Source organism: Augochlora pura, chromosome 7 (genome assembly GCF_028453695.1).
Source record: "Augochlora pura isolate Apur16 chromosome 7, APUR_v2.2.1, whole genome shotgun sequence".
Taxonomy (NCBI): Eukaryota; Metazoa; Arthropoda; class Insecta; order Hymenoptera; family Halictidae; genus Augochlora; species Augochlora pura.
The window spans coordinates 26,302,819-26,318,153 of NC_135778.1; the positions used below are offsets into that span (position 1 = coordinate 26,302,819).

A 15,335-nucleotide genomic window follows, 5' to 3' on the forward strand; every position below is an offset into this window, starting at 1 on the left:
TTTACAGCCATCATCATAAGATAGTTCGCGAGACTCGTCGTCTACTGCATCGTGGGTCTTACCATGGGGTCCTTTATGGGTCCTACCATATTTGCTTTACTGTGGCAATGATAGGACTCTCGCGTGTGCTATATTAATCTAGAATTTCACGATTAGTATCATTTTCTACAAACTATCGTAGTTCCCTAGCCTCCAGTCCCATTTATTTAGAGGGCGCGTACCAAGCGCAGACATTCCGCGTGGTTGGTATTTCAGATCGTGCGCCAGGAAGCCCCATATGGCGATTGGTCTACCCGTCCGCCTGGTCCGTGATTAAATTGAATGAATCAGCCGGGGCTGATTTAGTCCCGAGTGGATGCGCGAGATGCCGCCAGGCTGCTCGTGCCGCGCTGTCACACGGTGCATATCTATCTCTTGGAATTCCACGGGCCAAAAGTGGCAGCGCGTGTCTACTGTCGCTGGTGACGACGATACGGCGTGTGTGCGTGCGAGAATTGGTGTGGATGACCCGTGTTCCCGAAAGCGTGCTCTCTGATCCTGATCGTCACGGTGTTCACGGTCACGACGGGTTCGACGGATGATCCAGGGCCCGGGTTCTCGCCAGCTCCAAGGGTAGGATCGCGTGTGTAGACCACCCGCAGTCCGCATCGTTTCGAACGTTTACGTCGATCGAGGCGGTGACGGCGACGGCAGACCGAGTTTGCAGCAACTCGGGTGCGGCGGTGGCTACTTGGACGCCGCAAACTCCGCAAAGAGGCAAGCCGTGAAAAAGGAGGCAATCTGGTGGCAACGGTGGTCCCTAAGAGACAGGCTAGCCGGAGTGACAAGAGAGGCAGAGCCAGCTAGCGAGCGAAGAGGACAGCGCGGGTGTGGGAGGGAGTGCAGGTACAGGGACACACTGCACAACAGACGTGTCTGGACTGAGTGAAAAGGTTCCTCCCGGCAGGGCAAAGACAGGCTCAGGGTCGGCCAGGAACGCGGACGTCAGGCCGCCGAAAGGGAACATTATCCTCGTCGCGAACCCGAGCGAGGGATCGGTCGCGGGCACCCGTCGCGCCGGGTGTAGCCGTCGATTTTTCCGCCGCCATATTTGTGCCGCCGCGCCGCGCCGCCGTCACATGCAACCTGTTGTTTTCGGTGCTACCTCGTGTCGTCGCTGAGATCGCGTGTAAAACGGTGCCTGCACGGCCGTGCGCGCGTGCCGGCTTACGTGGACCGCGGGAGAGTTCGCTTATCCGAACTGCTAGGGGACAGCCGTCAACGTGGAGATCTACCATCAGGATGAACGGGTGAGTAGCTTGCACATGCTGCGCGTCCGGGTCGCTAGCTCGTGTGTGTTCGCGCTCCGAAGAAAGGGAAAGGCCTAGTGCCTAGAGAGAGACTACTCCGCCGCGTAGGTGGGGGTCTGCTCGCGAGGAGAGGGGCTTCGTGAAAGTGGGGAACTTCGTGGGAGAGGGGCATCGATCTGCGGCGTCGTGCACAGGCCCACGGGAAAACGAGGGAAAGAGCATCGCTTTTTCTTTCTTCAGCCACATTGCTAGGCCGTCTGCCCTCTTCTTCTTCTTCTTCATCTTCTTCTACTTCTTCTTCTACGCCCCGTGTCTCTCCGCTCCCGCACACGCACGTAACACGTGCGCGATCGCGAACCCTCGCCCCCTTCCCCCCTCTCTACGCTTTTCTCTGCTTCTGCGTGACGGTGGCCACGTGACGAGCCCGTCGAACCGGCGCGACCCTACGCGTCCCCTACGCTCGTTCTCTCGTAGCTGTTCGTTACTAACGAGACCAACGCTTTCCTCGATGGTTCCCCCGCGAGCTTCGCTTGGGAGAGGATTCGTACGGAATTGTTCTGTGGACTTATGGTTCGATCGCTGGCTATGGCACTACTACTTTTTACAGGGATGTGACTATCGATTGTCGATATTGGATCAATGTTGATAAGGCTGGTAATTGTTTGTAATTAATCACGATTGTGGTCCGCGGATTTTGTGGATTCGTGATACAAATTAGTAAGTTGGTTGTAAAATTGTTAGATTGTTAGGAAATTTGATGGTCACTTTATTTTTAGCGTGTTACAATTGTTAAAGGAAGAAAGATGTTCTTAATTAATATGTGTTTCTTGCGATTAACTGAAACTATTTTTATTTTGCATTTAGATTCGTAGTCTAGTGATTATACTAGAATTAGTATGTGCAAGTTTTGTGTACAAATGTAACACAATTTATGATACTGAAGCTCCGTTACATTCGAACAGTTGCCTTGCATAATAGATTGCGAATTTTTAACGACAGATGTTCTAGATTCTAAACGATTTATATTGTTACTTTCGTTAATATATCGTTAAACCAGCATTCAGGTAAATAAAGGGATTGATCGCATAATTTCAGCGTAATGCATACTTCAAGTATTGTGAATTATTTATTATATACGTAAAACAGTGCACATTTCGATCATTACAAAACGTTTTAATAAAGTCTGAACTAATGAATAAATTAATCTAGATTTTGAGCTTTGGTCCCAGAATATTTATATTTATACAAATGATCTTAACTCTTACAGTCCTTAGTCTAATATCCTCAGACCCTTTGGAACTCTGTTAAACTAATAACAATTTGTAATATTGGCAACACTTTCAATTAACAATATCTTAACGATATAATATTCCGAATTATCACCAGCATAACGATGTTATCGATAGTTATTAATAACTACATCGATAGTCACGCCTCTATCGTCGAGTACCTCGCATATAGTACTTAGCTACCAAGTACTTCAGCTGGGTACTCCGCTTCGCTGGATATCCACTTTTACTCAAGGTAGAGTGACTTACCCAACAATCACCGGACTCGGCTACAGTGCCGAAATCACGAACATTATCCTGACACGTCTAGTTACGCTTTTTCAGTATCAATTCCTCTGGAGATCGTCCCGAACTTCGACCCACTGCAACCTACTCTTGGCTTCGACTGGACTAGATCGACAGCGTCACACCGACCGAAATACACCAACACGGTTCAACAAATTATTGACCTTAAAACGTCGTGCCACGTGACCTCGACACCCTTGTCACAACGATCACCCGAATGTCTGCAGCAAACAATTTCTTCCTCGTGCCGCTGTCACGCGTCACCGTGAACAAAGCTTGGTATTTCGGATGTTAGGTGACTCACCATCTGAAAATTCCGAATGTCTCTGTGTTCTCTCTACCTTCTTCTCTTTTGCGTCCCTGCCGAGGATGCGGCGGCGATAACGCAGCCGGAATTAACTTTCCGTACCACTCGGCCGCTATCTCGTATGTAATTACTTTGTTGAGTCGTTGTTGACTTAACTAATCTTATCTCTGGTGTATCGTCGCACGAGACTAACGTTGCAATTTGTAGTGCGAGGACATTTTTATTGTCCGGACGGGCAATGGGTCACTGATTTATTTGAGAAGGAGGGAGAGAGACAGAGAGAGAAAGAGAGAAATAGAGCGAATATCGTTGCTCTAACTCGCTGATTCAACTCTTCGCACTCGAATTCCAAGGCAGCATTGAAAATTGTTGCATCGCGTTCCAATATCGTTTTGATGTTGTTAAGGTTCTTTTTAGTTGAGTGACTGTTGCAGATATAGTCGTTTTATTAGTCACATTATTGCGAATATAATGTTGTGTGTACTGAATGTAATATGCTAATAGTATACCAATATAGGGTGTATAGCATAATATATAGTATACTATAGTATACACATAATATATAATATGATATATAGCATACTATAGTATACAAATAATATATACTATAAGATATAGTGTACTATCGTATACTAATAATATATAGTACATTAATACTATACGGTATACTATAATATACATATAATATACAGCATCTTAATAGTATACTATAGTACACTATACTGTACAAATAGCACATATTACAATATTATCACAGTACAGCTTAGTACAGTACAGTAGTATAGTATAGAACAGTATAATATACTAGAATTTATACTATACTAAATTATAGTATTCTAATAGCGTGCTATAGTACATATAATACCGTATAGTGCACTAATAGCATACTATAGAATTCACTATAACACATACTACGGTATACTAACATCATACTACAGTATACACTACAATATACTATACGAACTATAATATGTATACTAAAATGGGAATATACTATCCGTCAGGAAAAACTATTTTCGATTTAGACTTGAAAAGGCTCCGAGTGCGAAGGGTGAATAAAGGCAGCGCTGCCTTTTAGCAGACTATTCGGAGCCACGATGCAGTTGACAACATTTATCTTGCGAGTACTTGCCAGAGGGTTTACTCCGATGCTCGAAGCGGGAACCTCGCCGTGGATTTTTGTCAATCGGCCTGGATCACGATCGAAACGGATCGGTGAATTGGCGGGGTCTCTTCGCGGGGTACGCCGAAGCACAACCCGATCGACAGAAGTTCAAACGTTCGGTGGGGACGTCGCGTTTCACGTGGGTTTGACTTTCCGGTCGGTATTTTGACGCATGCGGTAACTACTCCGCCCGGAACAGGTGTTCTTTATCAACCCACGGTCACGTCAAACCTGCGAATTTGATAACGCACCGTACGTCTATCGTTCGTGGATAATTTTTCCCACTTACCACGTTCGTCCTATCCACGAGTACGCTAATCGTCGCTCCTCTTTACACAGTCAGCCTTCCGGATGTTACTAGCCTCTAAGCTACGATGGCCAACTATATAATGGCCAACCAACTAATGGCCGTTTTTCCATCGTGGAATCTAATCGAGTATTTAGTGGCGAATTATAAGGTTACGTTGAATTAATTTAACTCGGGATTATCCTAACGATACATCTGGTCGGTGTTGGAATGCGCGTGTTGGTGAACAATATGTTGCTTTGATCGCAATGCGAACAATGGTCAAGATTTCTGGATGGGCCTTAAGCCAACGCGAATGCGAGGGAGATTAGGCGTGTGACAGAGATGACTCGACGACATGCCCGAGACACGTGCGGATATTGTAGTGTTGAAAATGGTCTTTATATACGTATATATTTATACCAGTCATTTCTTTATATATTTCGTTTATCTGTTCTTTATATATTCCATTTCTGAAAAACGATTCAATATTTTACCGAATACAGGATTCGACTTCTACTAACATGGGATTTCATAGTTAGCAGAAAGATGGTGAAATGATACAGGACAAAGTGGTCAATGCATATTGACTAAAATCACTAGATAATAAATCACTCAGTCGCCTTTTACTTACTATTAAAAAATTGAAATTATTTTAAGCTGAATCACTTTTTGGCGCTGACACCTGTCAACGCAGCTTTTACGCTATAAAATTACTTTTGAACAGCATCATCTTTTCGGCAATAAGAAGTCAAACATGTCGAAAATACCGCTTTCATCTTCATACTTAATGCGACACCAGAAACAAAACACAGAATCAACCTTTTGGTAAACGAGCTTTGAACAGTCAGCTGTCTAAGTATATAATAATAACGATACAGTTAAATCAGTAACAAAACGAAACGACTTTCTGAATAACCCAATACAATTGCAATCAAACACATTAAATAACTTTCTTTGTTACTAACAAACAGTAAAACGCGACTTGGGTTGCCGCGATGCCAACCAATTTCGATATCAGAGAAATCTCAGTCTCAGAATTGCGCAGCGGCGCCCGAGAACGTCGACGCGGCCAGCCAAGATTCAATTACGCCTAATCCTTCATTAGCCACCCTTCCCCGAATAAATCGGAACGCTTGGACAATTGACAGAGCCCGCGAACCTCGAATTCGCTGCGTCCAGTTGTTCGACGCAAAAATAACGGGGCTCGCTTTTTGTCAGCCGCTGCGGTATGTCCGGGGGGCGCCGTAAATCGCGGGGAGTAACCCAGTAACAAGACAGTTGGCACCCGGTGCCCACCCTATTTCCATGTTCATTTCACAATTATTCCCGAGACGAGGCATCCATAACTCTAGCCGAAGATGTCTATATTCGCTCGCATCGGAGGCGATCCCAGAAACGAAATTAGATTTCGCCACTTCATCGGTCCGGCAGATATGCAATAAGGCGAGCCAGCGTATGGAACCGGCGCTAGCGGCCGTCTGTCCGAGACGCCCATCGGGCCGCGGGAGGGGCAGAGATTTATTGGCGGGCCGCGTGCAGCTACTTAATGCGACGCCTGTGATAGTTACGCGCGTCGCTGTACTTCCAATAGATCTCGGCGAACCCGACAACCGACCAGAGTCGAATCCACCCTGTATGGAACGATAATAGGACAATTAGGAGACATCGTTCCGGCCGCTGTTACACGGACCAGCGTTTAAGACGCCGACATATGCGACCGAGACGAATTCTCACCGCCAGGTGATGCTCGAGGCCGGCTCGCTGATCGATACGTCACCGAACTGGGCCGAAGTGTGGCCGATCTTTAACGCATTACCTTCGGGCTCATCCGCGGAGTTACCGTCGGAACACGCGGTTGTTTACGGATGTGACGGGAGATTTTTTTTCAGCTATCTGTTTTATATGGGTTTGTAGATAGAGGCTTTTTCCTTTTAATGGTACGATCAAATTTGATCTGCGATCTTTTTACATGTTTTATTCAAGCTTTGAACGAACCGTGTGCTGTCAGTGTTAGGTTAGGGTAAGGTAATAGGGTTCAGGAAGTCTTCGGTAAAGAAAGGTTCATTTTTTAACTGCTGCTACTTTGTGTAGAAAAATCGTATACTGATGAAACTTAGTCCATTTTAACGGGTGAAGTTTCTACTTCGAACGTACCTAATATGTTTTTTGGAAGAAAATTTTTGTATATAGGATTTGATGAGACAGTGAGTATATTAATTTTTGGAAATCTAGCATATCCAAAACTGTCTATAAGATTAAAAATTTTTTTTTCAAGAATCTATTTTACACAGATATGAAGGTCGAAGCTTTCTCTTTTTATCGATATAACAAAATTTGATATGCGATTTTTGTTAGTCAATTTATTTGGCTTTGAATGAACGCTGTATCGTCAGTGTTAGAGTAGGGTTCAGGAAATCTTTAGTAAGGAAATGTTCATCTTTGAACTTCTGTGATTTTGTGTAGAAAAAACGTATACTGATGAAACTTAGCCCGTTTTAAAGGGTGAAGTCTCCACATTAAAAGCATCTAGGATGTTTTTTGAAAGAAAAATTTAGAATGGAAGAATTGATGAGAAATTAAATATGATAAATTGTGATAGTTTCACATATTCAAAAATGTCTAAAAAGTTTAAAAAATTCTTTTCCAGGTACAAACCTAACACAGATTTATAGACTGAAGTCTCAGATTTTCAACGGGCCCAAGAATATCGATCTACGATTTTTTCTTGCAGTTTTATTGCACTATAAACGGTGACTGTACCGTCGACTGTGAAGTTACGTGAAATACAGTATATGATTTCATTCAATCGCGCATGGTCCTCGTTTATGGCTCATAAAACAGCTAAAAAAATCGTCGATCAATTTTGCAGGGAGTCGTTAGAAAGACAAGATTTCAGTCTGCAAATCCATGTGAAACTGATTCGCGATCAAAATTATCCAACCACTCTAGAGGCGTTTAAATGACCAATCTTTTTGTCAAGAAATGCATCCTCAACGTACGACCCAATTCATTACAAGAAAGACTTTTAGACAAAATTTCACAGCCGTCCGACACTTTTTCCCAAAATTCCGCGTCTTGGTATCCTCGGGGCGACATCGTAAAAATTGCCTCGCTCGTCGGCGGCGCTTTCCGCGCTTGTCGAAATCACATTCACGGGGGCTGGCAGTCACAGAGGACGAGGCACGCCTAACTTCGTTGAATGCGCGGTAGTGGGTAATGATGCCGGCCGGTTGATAAATGCGGCGGCTGAATGCAGACGGCAGCAGGCCGCCTATCTTCGTGCTCGATATTGCGTTTGAATGGCCGCGGCGGCATCGATCGCGACGCGCGCCTAGCTGCCGCTGAAAGGGACGATTCTCGGAAATGACCAGATTCGCGCGATCCGATTCGCGAGCGCCCTACGATTCCGCGTCTTTGAATGCGATAACGTTCGATGCATTGTGCCCGCCGCTTGTGAAACACGCGGCGCGTAGATCCGCGAGACGAAAAGTCATCGTCGCGGTGATTGACACCTCGTGGCTTCTTTCGTCAGCGATTCCGGCGAAATGGTGATCCGTCGTTCCGTTCGCGGCAATTTTCGCCCGTGGCCCATTGTCGACGTCCATTTCGCGCGGCGAGCACTTAAAGCGATCGATGTGTTCCCAGCTTTTTATTTTGCCATTGAAGCGGCTCGTTCTCGCCTCGCGGCCGTCTCCCCGCTCAGCGACGGAATAAAAGAAACGGCCTCCTAGCCCGAAAAATTGCGATGGCCATCCCTGGGCTGGCCAGCGGAAAAAAAGGGCCGGGGTTCGGGCCGGCGATGGGTGGCGCCGGGAGGCGGGGGCGGGAAAGATCAATGCAACGCGATTGACACGAGTCACTGCACGTTGGCACACGGGGCATCGTATTCATCGATATAAATGCTGAACGACGATGGGGGACGTGGCCGGTTTCGAGGCTGCATCAAAAAGTTCAATCGACGGATGCGCAGCGATGCATTGGTAATGCACCCATCCGGAGCTTCGGGGCCAATTTTGTCGATGAGAAAGGGCGTGAGAGAGAAAGGCGGAGAGAGGGACAGCAGAGAGAGAGAGAGAGAGAGAGAGAGAGAGATGGGCCGACCGCGACAGGAATACGGTAACAAGGTGGGGCACGCGGGACGCGAAGCGCCGGCCAGAGAGGATGAAGAGATGCAGGGATTCCCTGGCATGAAGCACGATGTCCCTCTAGTAGCAATTACCAAGCATTCATGCCATGGAAACGTACGTCGCGTCGCCTCGTCTCTCTCGCTTTCGCGCCATTGTCACCGGTCACCCTTTCTGCCCGGCACCGCGTTCCTGTAATCAAAAATCAAGTGTCCAGCTTGATCCGGAATGTTGTCCCAACACTTTTCATTAAGCGCTGATGAGGCTCGCGGCGCAAGGACCGCCGGTACGCGATACTTCCTCGAACTGTTCGTGCTATTTACGTTTCGAGTCGCTAGGTGTCCTAATGTGTCTCATTTTCTCTGATGCGCTGCTGTGGGAGACATCTGAAACTAGCTTGTGCGGTCGTGCATTGTTCGAACAGTCTTGGGAACGTCATTGGGTGGATTGTTTATGCATTGCGTACGGTATTCTGCTTGTTTAACACGTTCTCAGGGTCCCTACATTTTTAGGAGCATCATATTGTTCTTCCAATTTGTGTCGTGCTTCATATTTTACATTTTCGAAACAGTAAATATTGTTTTAATTATTTAGATTTTATTTTCAGTCACTCACAAATCTACGATGTCAGTTATACTGAAAAATGGAGGGCGTTGTTATAGGGTTAAGCAATTTGGCTAATGGAGACTCGCTTAGTTGTCATTGGCACTGCCAGAGGATATATTTTAGTACGATAAACCCATGATTGCTATATAACTTTTTAATAATTAAAAGTCATTTCCGTCTGCTATTTCTGGGTAACTGAGTCTTCAATGTTTTACAAACTTACAAAAACTCTGCAGAATGGAAAGAATTTAGTTATGTGAATTAAACCTCCATGGAATTAAAGGTTGAAATCTTAACTTTTCACCGAGCCTTTAAATACTGTTCTACGATCTTTTGAAATAATTTTATTGAACTTTCAATGAAAGGTTTACTGGTAGCATTAGCAGAAAGCATGGTGCATCTCGAGTAAAAAAGTATTGATATTTGAACTACTATAATTACGTGTAAGAAAATCGTACGGCAATGCACCATAACTCATTTTCAAGGGTGAAGTTTCTACTTTGAAAGCACCTGCATTGTTTCTTGTACAGAAGTGTTTGCGCCGTAGAACCCACTCCAAATTGAAAATACTATCTCTTGACAATGTTGCAAATTCAAAAATATCTACAAACTTGAAATAATATCTTTTCCAAAATCAACTTTAGTTGGGATTAAAGGTTGAAATCTCATCTTTGCAACGAACAATGTATCGGCTACCGTATTCTCGGGTCTTGCCAGACCCGTGCTCCGCAGGTGCGCCGTTCTGTTCGCCAGAGACCCGGCATTGATTTCCATAAAGAACGTCCCACGCTCGCAGCGAAATCCGCTGCAGTGCCGTCGCGTGCTTCATTTCTATCCCGTCCCGGCATTCGTATAAATGTCGAACGGCGCATGGAGACCGACCGCATACAGAGAGATTTCGACTTGATTCCATCATGCGCAGGCGAACGTTCACAAACATCAGGCATGACAGCCCGAAATTATAATCACGTGACTCGCCGTACTCGCGGGTGCATACGAATTTCTGGCACCGATTACCGCTCGGACAGCGCCGCGACAAGAAACGAGCCGTCGATTGCGAGGCCCTGTGGAATAACCGGCGCGTTGCGGGCCAAAAACACCGTTCGAACATCGTGCCTATCGATTTTTTTTTCTGTTCGCCGCGACAATGAATTGTCGCCGTAAAAAGCTTCCCGACACCCCTTCCGCCGGAGCTTTTTGTAATCGAATTATTTCGATGATTCCGTAACTCAGGCCCGAAGTTACGACCGGCATCCGTTACCTGGCGACCTGCGCGCGAATCGCCGCGCCGGACAAATGCGAAATTGGAAAATTGTTGGCCGACTGTACGGACATGGTCCGCGGCGTTTTAAAACGATTCGACCGTCGCTGTCCCGGCGTAGTGACGTTATTTGTTTTTTTTTTTTTGATCCGGACAGCCATGAAAGCGGACCGTTTTGTCGATGCATCTTTTCGGAACGATGATTTTTAATATACAAAAAGCGCTGGAGATCGTCGTTGGCGCTACACGATCGCCTAAATTCTTGTCTAGAAAACGAACCGAGGGACTTCACTGTGGCACTAGTATAAACATTGGCACATTTAGTTATGTTTTTACTGGGATTAGTTCTCTGGAGATCATAGTAAGATCAACCTACTGCTATCTAGATTAACTAGACTGTTCAGTTGAAGCATTGCAGCCATCAAAATGCTAAATTCAGTTTAATCCATTAACTGTCAATCCTTTATTTAATTTTTGATTAAATATTATAATATATTTTGATATTATAGTTATATTCAAATTATGTTTTGCTTAAAAAATGATCTGTTGCATGAAGAAAAAGCGATGAAAGAAAAGTCTTTTTAATTGTACAAATTATTTTATATATTTTAAATTACATATTTATGTATGGTATGTAATTATAGTATAAAACCAGACTATAACTGCCATGCTCCGAATATGATAATCTAGTCGCATCCAACTTAAAGGAGATTTCCAAATTTATTTACTTGTTAAAACGAAACGAAACACGAAGTACACACCACCTACTATAAACAATATCGACTGATATAGAATATTATACATAAACTTCCAAAATCCCCAAATGGTTATTGTGATAATTAATGGATTAATTAAATTCCGTCGACCTTAATGTGTCAAATTTCAGCAATGCCTCCCACATTGTCCCTCAGTTCGACAAAGAAAATGTAAAATGTCTCCCAGCTGGTTCAGTGTGAGAATAATTATAGCAGCCCTAAATCTGATGATAAAAGCTGTTCTATGTATTTACTGTTCTATCTACTACCATCAAGAAAATATAGAAATAACCAAAAATATCGTAGGGTTTGGAGACTGGAGATGAGGTCCAGGTGGACGATGTGCTAGCCAGGTTCTTATTTACCGAGCTTTCGGGGAGCTAGATCAAACTGCTCGTATCGTTTGGGCGATTTCCATGGAACGGTGTGTGTGTGTGTGTGTGTGCGGCCCGCATGCGGTGGCTGCAGCCCATATCGCTTCGTTATCGATGCGTGGCGTTCTAACGTATGCGAAACTTGGGTGTAGCGCGGCCCTTATCGGACTTTTTTTTTGCGTGACAGCGGCAGCGTACGTTTGAAAATTGATTCGCCGTTAATTCCGATCCCCCAGGCTCGCCGAATCGCGTTTGAACTGGTTTTAAAGGTGGAAAACACCGCGAGCCAGATGTCCGCGGAGGATCGTGGATTACGTGACTCGCGGCCGCGGGATCAATAAGATCGCGATAGCGCGTTAATTTAACACGGAATCATTTGCGCGGGCCGCCGCGAGATAAGCCGGCATCGTTTCAGCCACATAAATCCCGCGTAACGGCCGGTGAGAGGATCTACCATTGCGCCCAGCTACTCCAGTGATCTAAGATTGAACATGAATAATGTACCGGCTGACGGTTGTGCCGTGATTTCACGTCTGAGCAAATGCCCGATGCCGGCCGGCGCCTCTGGAATTTTATTAGCGACCGCAACGCGCCGCTGGCCCGTGTTTGATGGCTTCCTGACATCGATGCCGGTGGCCGCTAATTAAAACTGACACACGGTGTCCCATGACACATATCCACGGTTGCCCGTGATGCGGTAAGCTCTGTCTAACCGGCTCCGCTAAACCCTCCATTGTCAGCCTCTTCATTCCTCTTCATTCACTTTCGCGAAACGGTCCATCAAGATTTCACGAGTCACGTGACCCGGCTATGCCGGCTCCGCCTCGGCCCCGTCCGCGTCATAAACGCCATGGACGTCTGGGCTTGAGGTCTTTTGAATCTTTGCAGTACAGGGGCTTTGGAGTTTGTGGACCAGAAAGGTGTATCGCACTCTTAGAATTTTGGGGACGGAATTTTAGGGTCTTTGGATTCGGCAGATTGGATCTACGAAATTTTTTGAGTAAGCAGAGTGGACCTCTGTGGACTTGCCAGGCTGAAGCTTCGACTTTGTAGAGTTGGAGACCGGTCCTTGGGCTCTTGAGGGTCAGGAGATAGAATTTTGGATGCTTGAGACTTGGAAGATTGAATTTTGGGCTCGGTGGAGTCTGAAAATAGAAACTTGGACTATTTAATATGCAGATGACGAGGTTTCGAAGTTTGAGATTCAGGAAATAGGATCTTGAACTCTTGAGAGGCAGAAGACAGGATCTTTAAGAGTAAGGAAATAGGATTTTGGACTGTTGGAAGTCAAGAGGACAGGATCTTCGATTTTTGAGAGTCTAGAGGACAGGATTTTCGATTTTTGAGAGTCTAGAGGACAGGATCATGGACTCTTGCGAGAATTAGGGTACAGGATTTTGTATTCTTATGAGTTAGGAGAAAGGATCTCGGACTTTTAACAGTCAGAAAACAGCAGTTTGAACTCTGGTGACTTAGGAGACAGAATTTTGAACTCTTAATACTGTGTAAGTAGGATTTTGAATTCTTAAGACTCAAGGGGCAGAATCTTGGACTCTTACGACTGAAGAAATAGAATTTTGAATTCCATGCATTCGGGAGATTGGATCTTGGACCCTACGAATTCAGAAAATTGAATTTCAAGCCTTTTGAACCCGCGTTCGCGTGGTCTACTAACACATGGATTTAACGGACCGTGAATCTGCAGAACTTGGACTCTACGGACTCTCTTAGACTCTCTGTTGATCTTCAGATCTCCAGGACTCCATGAATCGTGGATCCTCAGAACCTGCACCGCTTGATATTCGAATTTTGAAGATATATATTCCCAATTTCTTTTGGTACGATTATTATCCAAAGCACAGGATTCATGGACTCTATGGATCTATCGTTTCATAGACGTACACTGACCAAGCAGGCGAATATGCCGGGCTCCCGCCGCTCTCTTAGTTGTCAAGGAAACGGTGACGTACATCGGTAAGCTATTAGCAGCAGCCATCTAGCTGAGCGCTACAATCTGCGAGCTCTGTCTTTTACCAATGACGTTGCGCTTTGCTAGTCGTGTCGGTGGTTTCTAGCTGCTGCAGCCGCGCGAACTCATTGCAATCTTTGTAGCATTCGCGAACCATGGGATGCTCGCCGTAAGAAATAATTGAGGTAGAAATGAAAATGCTATTCCGCGGAGTCCCGTATTGCTCCGCAAATATTTATGCCGGCTGACAGCTTAGCTTCCCTCCGCGAATCAAATTTCTGGCTCGCGATACGTTTCCATCTGCTTGGAATTCAACCGTGTATCCCGAAAATCGCTCGCTCTCCGGCGGGTGGTGGGTTTTTGCTCTCGCCCCGGTGAAAGCAATACCTCGAACAGCGCGACGCGAGGCGCCGATATCTCGATCCTAAATGCACACAAAGGGCCACTCGAAGGCGACGCGCAAATGACAAATCGTCCGCAAATAATAAATCTGCCGATCGGTCGCCCCACACACGCCGATGTCTGATTCTTTGGCCCGGCTAGTGGCTGAGAGCGCGGGCACCCGTGTGCTGGTTTCGGGATGAATTCAGCCGGTTGCCAGAGAACCCGGCGGCGGCGGCGGGGGCCGTGTTTGTACAAAATACGGCGGGCAGGGTATTGAATTTTTCTTATATTTCCTTCTTTCGGCAGCCAGTCGAACCCGGGATACGAAAGCGAATTTCTTCGCGATGCAGTTGATCCCACAATTTATTTCTGTGTACCCCCGTCCGGCGCGATGCCGAAATTACACAGGGAAATTTCAGAAATCCGTTTGTCGGTCATAACGCGGTCATGCCCATGTCGAGACGTGGTCACATCTTCGAAAAATAAATTTTCTCGCTGGTTCGATTTTGTCGACGTTTGGGATATTTTATCGACGTTCTAATAGCGTGTAGAAAAACATTGTCACTCTTCTACCTGTGATTAAATTAGTTTTTTTTTTTAATAACGATGGTTAGGTCGGAGTTTCTTGAGCTGACATTAAACTAGGTACGACTTTGTATTTCGCGTGAAGAACGATTAGTTTGATGAATATAATTATATAAAATTGTAACACGTAACATTGTATTTATTTAATGAATTTACAGATTTTTTGACGACATTTTGTCATGTTTTGTAACAGTATAGGACATTTTTAATACGACGAATAAAATAAATATAACTTTCTATGCTAGTGATACTGCTAGCGAACATTGTTATGTTAAATATAACGCGATTGATGATGACGTATTCAGATCCTATTGACCTAAAATATTTAAAGAATAATTCGGAACTTCTGTCTTTATATCAAATAATAGGAAGGAAACCTCGAAAATCGAAAGAATAGCGAGCTTTTGTCGTCTTCCTCTGCATTTCTTGTCATTAAGGTTAAAAATTATTGACCAGGTTTTCGCGATTTGGGACCAACGCTGAGACACTCCAGCAATCGATTTATCAGAATCGAATCTTAGCTCGTCCCGACGGAAACGAGACGGTCCAGGGTAGGGAGGGCTACACGCTTGCAAATCGGTTTGATGCGCCGACCCCGCGCCGTCTTCTTGGCTCGATTTTGATTTCCTTCGGTTGATTTCTCATCAAACCAA

The 15,335-nt window shown here is 45.2% G+C and overlaps 1 protein-coding gene across 1 annotated transcript in view; it reads left to right on the forward strand.

Annotated features, from left to right (window-relative positions):
- The first annotated feature begins 448 nt into the window (after window positions 1-448).
- The window catches only part of Heph (polypyrimidine tract-binding protein 1 heph), a 504,094-nt gene continuing 489,207 nt past the window's right edge, over window positions 449-15,335 (forward strand). The window contains exon 1 of the mRNA XM_078187514.1: window positions 449-1,289. The gene's annotated coding sequence lies outside the window, so the exon portion shown is untranslated. The remainder of the gene's footprint in view (window positions 1,290-15,335) is intronic.